The sequence below is a fragment of the Ruditapes philippinarum genome, unplaced genomic scaffold (assembly GCF_026571515.1).
Source record: "Ruditapes philippinarum isolate M1 unplaced genomic scaffold, ASM2657151v2 ctg845_1_1_1_1, whole genome shotgun sequence".
Classification (NCBI taxonomy): Eukaryota; Metazoa; Mollusca; class Bivalvia; order Venerida; family Veneridae; genus Ruditapes; species Ruditapes philippinarum.
The window spans coordinates 160390-167763 of record NW_026855333.1 but is presented as its reverse complement, the minus strand read 5'-3'; the positions used below and the strand labels follow the sequence as shown (position 1 = coordinate 167763).

At 32.2% G+C, this 7374-nt stretch overlaps 1 pseudogene; it reads left to right on the top strand.

Annotated features, from left to right (window-relative positions):
* Positions 1-1298: 1298 nt before the first annotated feature.
* LOC132742977 (uncharacterized) lies at positions 1299-6864 on the top strand (annotated as a pseudogene).
* Positions 6865-7374: the final 510 nt, after the last annotated feature.

Here is a 7374-nt window from a genome sequence, read left to right as displayed (position 1 = left end):
AAAAGTCTTATATGGTGGCTAATATGGTCAACTATTGCGCGTTGTCGATAGCAACAAGACAATCTATATCGTTATCGTCGTTTTGTAGCTAGCGGAAAGAAAAAATATCTAGTTAGTCTGATAGATATCTGTAACATGAAAATTAACTACATGCAGTTAGTCAGATAGTTAACGCGATAATTATATGGTTAACTGGTGGCAGAAAAATGCCACCATAAATCACAATGTTCTTATAATGTGCTCAAATCATTTTAAATATATCTCTGAAAAGAAAACATCTCTTTCTCTAGAGGTCATGTCTTTTAAAGTAACTTCCAGCTATTAAAAAAAAATGCATAACATGCACACAAAGTTGGTTGAAATGACATTTATGGTAGTACCACGGAAAGTGTCCCTTGTCGTCCGTTGACACCTTTAGAACTTTCGAAACTAAAGTGCGTTGATATGTAGCACATTGTCACTCTTTGGTTCATTTCTCGATTTCGACCCCAAAGTTTGACCTCAAAGTGTGCTGTGGAGTTGGGATTGAACTCCGTTGTGCGTTTGACACCAAAGTGCAGTTTTACATAGCACCATACTTTTGGATTATATTCTTAAAAAATCACATTTGTAAATTAATAAATAAAAACTTTTAAATTTTCAAAATTTTCATTAAAATTTGAATGTATCTGGAGGCATGCTGCTTTAAAATAGTCGTAATCGTGTAACGTTTTAAATTCGTAATTTTGTTCTAGTCTTTTCTCTCCAGATACATGCTAATTTTCATAAAAAAGATAAAAACCATGTTAAACAAGAAAAATTTGAAAAGTGAGCAAAGAAAGTAATTTACACATTGCAAACAGCACTTACAATCTAATAAATTACCAAAAATAGGTCAATATATGCAAAAAGTAGCCCTTACTGTGTTAGTCAGGCAGTAAAAAAATGCTGATAAATACTGCAGCAAATCGGTCATAAATCGCAAAGAACATGTACATTATTTTGATTTTATTGAAATAATTTGACCCAACCGGAGGCATGCAACTTTAAACAAAGAAGAAAGATGACGGCATGATTCAACTCTAAATTTATCATCGCAACAAAAGTACCATATATTGTCTGTTATATTGTCTGTTATATTGTCTGTTATATTGTCTGTTATATTCAGAACAAGCAAGTCGTATTTATTGTCAACCTGAAATGATTTCTTTAGTTATTGGTGATTCACACAATATTATTATATATTACTGGCAAGTGGTTTAATGTTGGTAAGCCCTCGCGTAACATTTTACATACAAGTGTCTTATACTTGTAAAGGCGTGTAAACATAAACTAAACTTTATCTTTCTCACGTGGACTTTTCTGTGCTCTTCTCCCGTCAGAGAGTATAAAACCCGTTGAACAGTACTCTTGACTTTAGTGGTAAATACCAAACAGGAATCATGAAGATAGCGTGTATTATAACGTGTTTATTTGTTGTGTCGTCTGCGGAGAACATAGTTGAGCTTGCTACAAAGCTAGGTGCTAACACACTGGTTAAATTGGTAACTGAAGCGGGACTTGGTGACACTCTAGCAACCGGAGGTAATGATGATTTTACATTTGTTTATTCTACTTTTAGTTTAGTGTGCACAAATATACGTATAACGTTCAGGACAATCTAGATTATTTACTGATGGTGAATATTAAGTTGGTAAATAATATATTAAAGTTTTAGGGTCTATGCGTTAATTAGATTTTAAATTAAATAGAACACCATTAAATCATATTTATATTTCCTACATGAGGCCTTTACCTCATATAAAGAAAAAAAAGAAATAAATGCAGTACGAAGCTGCGCGCTTAGTAACTGGTTTGACTCGATCAGAGTAAAATTATGAGCGAAAATATGAGTGGCAATACTAAACAAATTGAAAAATGCCCACGGACCAAATCAGAATTAATGTGAACAGGTAGATATTTTGTGCTCACAGTTTCTTTAAAAGATATCAATAATGTATTGTAATTGAGCTTGACTTTTACTCGATTTATTGAAATAAATTAGGTCAACATCTCCTGCATTAAATTACTTATTAAATAATTAACATGTTTAGCGTAGGTGCGTTGTGCGTTTTCTTAGTATAAACAATATCTTATTTATAAACATTACATTTACGTGATAATTGACGGAAGCTTGAGAAACTCTCTCTGCGTTTTCTTACAACTGTGTTCGAGGTTCAGAAGATGCGATTGTAAAGGTTACCCAGATGGCGTGCCTTTTTGAGGTTCTATACAGTCCATTTTTGTCGAGCCCGCAAGCGTATTTTCGGTGTATGTGCGTCCGTGCGTGCGTCCGTCAGTCCCTCCGTCCGGATTTGTCCGGTATATATCTTGCTCATTCTTTGAAGGATTGCAAAATAATTTGATACAAATATCCACAATGATGGGGTGGTGTGTCGCACACAAAAAGCAGGTCCGTCACTCAAAGGTCAAGGTCACACTTGGGATCAGCCCAAAACCCTTGTCAGGAGTGTAACTTCTTCATGCATGGAGGAATTTTTATATAACTTAAACAATGTCAAATCTTGGGGTCAAAGGTCAAATAACAAATTAAAACATGTATTTGCGAGTATTCCGTCTATATACACGGATGGATTTTAATATAGCATAAAACAAATATTCTCCATGTTGAGTTGAGTTGAGTTATCTTGCGCAAAATGAAGGTCAAGGTCACAAGTGATCAAAGGTGAAATAAAAATATTAAAATTTGTTTGCGGTCCCGGATTTGACTGATCTATATGTTCTTATTCTTTGAAGAATAACAACACGCATGTAGGGATTTTAAAATCACCATATTAAGGCAGAATGTCGCGCAAAAAATCCAGGTGCCTGTGGCTAAAATCAAGGTCAAACTAAGGGGTCAAATGTCAAATAACAAATTAAAACATTCATTTGCGTGTTTAACGTCTGTATACATTATAACTTACCACGTTGAGTTGAAATGTCTCTAGCAAAATGAAGGACAATGTCACTAGAGGTCATTTAAAAATATTAAAATTTGTTGAATTTGTCCGGTTTATATTTTGCTCATTTTTTGAAGAATTGCAAAATAATTTGGTACATCATAATTGGGTGATGTGTTGCACACAAAACCCAGGTCCGCCACTCAAAGTGAAGGTCACACTTGGGTATCAGTGCAAAACCTGTGTCAAGAGGTAACTTCTATATTCATAGAGGGATTTTAATATAATGGAAAAAATATTTTTTTATAGTAAATCGGAGTGTTTCGCAAAAAATGCAGGTGTCTGTGGCAAAGGTCAAGGTCACACTAAAGGGTCAAAGGTTAAATAACAAATTAAAACATTCATTTGCAAGTTTAACTTCTATATACATGGATGTTTTTTTAATATAACTTACCACAAATATTCTCCATGTTGGGTTGAGTTGTCTTTAGAAAAATTTAGGTCACGGTCACAAGAGGTCAAAGGTCAAATGAAAAAATATTAAAATTTAGTTGCTTATCTTGCTTATACTTTGAAGTATTATGCTTAGTGGTCAGAGGATTTTTGAGACTAAGATCACATAGTTGTCAAAATGGCTGTTCAATGTCTGTGTGTGCGTGCTTGCATTCAAACTTGTCCATGCCATAACTCCTTTGTGGAGGTATTTTCAAAAAACATTTATTAAGTTTTTTAAATATTCATCATGAGACTTCGTGTCATGCACATGAATCAGGCCACCGGGTCAGAAGCCAAGGTCATTTAAAATGATGCAATATAAAGAGTTTTTCTTGGGTATAAAGAGGATATGTTGCGCAAATCTCACTTACGTATGATCTGAAGTTTAAGACGAACGGGCTTGACATTCTGCCCGTTAGCATATCTTGTTATATCATATTTGGTGTTACGCTCTGTTTTCATCGCCTTAGGGCAAGCTGTGTTCGGATGGAAATGGCCAAAGCTTGTTAATTGTATATGTCGCCATCTAGGAACGGCGACGTTCTGTGTACATGGCATTACCTTTGTGGTCTTAGCTGTCATTTTATATAAAAAAAAATTCAGCTGCATGTACATTTTAATAATATTGATATTGCACACGAGTTTTACTTTTTAAATAAAAAATCGACAAAGCATTTTAAGTACATACTATAATTTATGTCGAAAATTTCAAAAAAAAAATTTAAGAAATAATCAATTTTAAATTTCTAGAGGATATTTAAAAATTTTACCCAAGGGTTTTTTTCCATGTTTCTCTTTTTGGTTTTAGTTTTTACCCTTCTTAAATTTTTTGGTTTAAAAAGGCACTTGATTTTCCAATTGGATTTTTTGAAAAAAAAATGATTATTTTAAAAATTAAAAGGGGCCCATTCACTGTATTGGCCCCAACCCGATGAAGATTAAAAAAAAATTAAAAAAGGCTGCCTGGCTCCCTTCAGAAGGAAAAAAAGCTTCTGGTGATTTTCGGGAATACCACTTTGGTTTGGGAACCCGTAAATTACAAAAATTTAAACCCAATAGAGGGTAGCCCCTAGTTTTTTAAAAGGGAAAGGGGAAATCAGTTGCTTTAAAGGTTAAACATTTTACAAAAAAAGGAAGTGTATGTGAATAAATTTTCATTTCAAATGGTCAATTTGAAAGATTCCGGATTTCTAATAAGCTACTATTGTAATCAACCTATATTTCAATATTATACCGGTAATATAATCATGTAATTCAATAAGTTTGTCTCAGCTTCTAATTGTTTAACATTAATACAATTATCAAAAAAGTTAAAAGTCATTATAGACAATCGTAATAAAGCAATAAATGGCTTCCGTTTATTTTTTAGCTCATTACAGCCGACGGAAGTCCAGTTGTATTAGCAAACCAGAATGCTTCTAACGGTGTTATCCACGTTGTAAATAGAGTTTTTATTCCCTATTCCACTGAAAAATATCCCAGGCCAGGTTACCATGGAGCGTGGACGATTCTCAACTTTGTTAACTGGTAGCTAATTATTGACTTATCGTCTTTATTATCAAGATAGGTTTATATTTCTTAATCAAGAAATACCTTTATATTGCAATTTGAAATGTTTTCGCAAAGAAAAGATTACTTTAAAGCATTGTATTTTTTTTTTTGGGGTTATATCTCTCAAGTCTTGGAAGTTACTTTGTTGTAATACGTAGCTTTTACACTTTTTACTTCTTGTGTAATGTAACATAAACTAACTTAAATATTTTGTCAGCCGTGGAGAAAGCAAACCTTACATCCACCCTAGCCGGAGGTCCATTTACCCTTTTTTGCACCAACAAATGCAGCATTTCCAAAGTTCCAGCCCGATGTTTTGAACAAACTCCTGGCCCAATATTACAGCATTGACAGGCAAATACTTTTTTGATATATGAAAAACATTATTTTGTATTTAATTCGAACTATTTATCAATTATATATACATAGATACTAATAATACTGTAAATGCGTAAGATTGTAAATTCTTGAAGAAAATCATTATGGTTGATATGTGATCATCGCTCCTGGATAGGTCCATGAATTAAAAGTATTTCTTATTTTCATTATATCTTTCAATATTTGAATAAACCATGATGTTCAAGGCAAATGTTTTGCCGACTCCAATGAAACATATTTTTCCATTGAATCTTTTCTTTCCTTTCCATTGAATGTTTCCAATTAAGCTTGCAGCCATTTTTCTATGTGGCCAATATTTTGATTTAAATATCGGGTAACATCGTGTCATAATTTCGGAAAGCATACGGGCAAAAGTGCAAGAGCTACATGAGAAAAAATATGTATCCATGGAATCGAAAACTATTTGTCTGGAACATGGTTATTAAGGTAGTCTTACTGCAATGCTTTCCCTAACATCGGTCAATGTCGTAATAAATCGGTCATTTCCGGAACGTTCTTTTTTCACAATCTCCGGTATTCAACTAACATGTTTTAAAACATTTTAACCCCGGGAAATTTTGTAAAAATTTATGATAAAAGAAAAAGTGATTTTTAAATAAATGCCCCCCGATTTTTAAAAAAAATTTAAAGTCTCGAAAAAAAACCCTTTTCTACATATTGGTTTTATGTTTAGAATTTTGGGGGGAAGTTTTTACAATAAATTTTACCTTAATCTTTTTAAAAAAAGGGAATATCATTAAACCCTTGGGGCGGGATACCTAAATTACCGTTAAAAAATGCATCCCTCCTGCCCCAATTTGCCCAAATTCAAAATTTAAATTTTATTTAAAATTGGGTTTTAAGTCACTTAAAAAATCCAAATTTTTTAAAAAAATTTGGAAAAAAAAATACTTAAAGTAAACCGGTTTTTTCATTTACAAAGCTTTTTTTTTTTAAAAAATTTTAATTTTTTTGTTATTGTATTTTTTATTTTTGTTGGGTTACTTTTAAAGATGTACTAACATACCACGTGGTTAAAGGCACAGTCTGGAGCGCTAGTCTTACCAATGGTGAGATGGCCACAACAGTCGAAGGAAAAAACTATTACCATAAATATTGGATCAGGTATAATTTTATTTCATAGAATATGTGTACATATTTTTCCACACTGGCAAAATATAAGAAATTATTTAATAAAAAACCTTGGTTTAAAGAAGTTTGCATAGTAATGTAAGCATTGGTCACCTTTTAAATGGCAAAGCGCCCCTAGATAACTCGTGCATGAGTAATATTTCGGTCCTATGTTTACTTCGCACTTTTATTAAAAAATCGATGGTAAGAAAATATTTTAGATATACAACCCATCTTATTTTTTACGCAAATTATACATGAGTAAAATTTAATTGAAAATTTTAAAATTAAAATTGCATCAAAACGTTTCAATGGAAAATAAATTTGTTTATGGCATCATATTAATTTGAATTTTAGGTGGTGTGATGATCAACAAACGCAAAAGTAGAAGAAGCCGACATGGCCGTTACCAAATGGTGTCAACATGTGATTGAAGCGTTCTTCTACCTCCATCATTTGATATATTTAGCATTTATTAAATGACATGCAATGTCAAAAAAATTTGTAGATACATTTGTATGTTTATAGTTTTATAATAAAAGCTATTTAAATGTTCGTAAAATTTGTTATCAAAAGTTATAGAACAAATGTATTGAATAAACGAATATCTATTTTACATCAAAGTAAAGCCTGTAATATAAGCACTCTATCTGTCAAAAGTTTTGGTTTAAAGCTGCATGCCTCCAATGAGACAAAAATTTCAAATGAAATCAAACTTGAGAAATATGTTACTTCTATTTTTAGGAAACGTAAACTGATTCCCAAAATTTCAAAATTTAAAAAATTTTTCATGTTATATGCAGTTAATTTACTGATTTTTTAGTATTTTCAAAATATATTTTTCGGGGTTACTAACGCAAGAAGGGGTATTTTTGCCAATTTTTTTGACCCCCTTTTT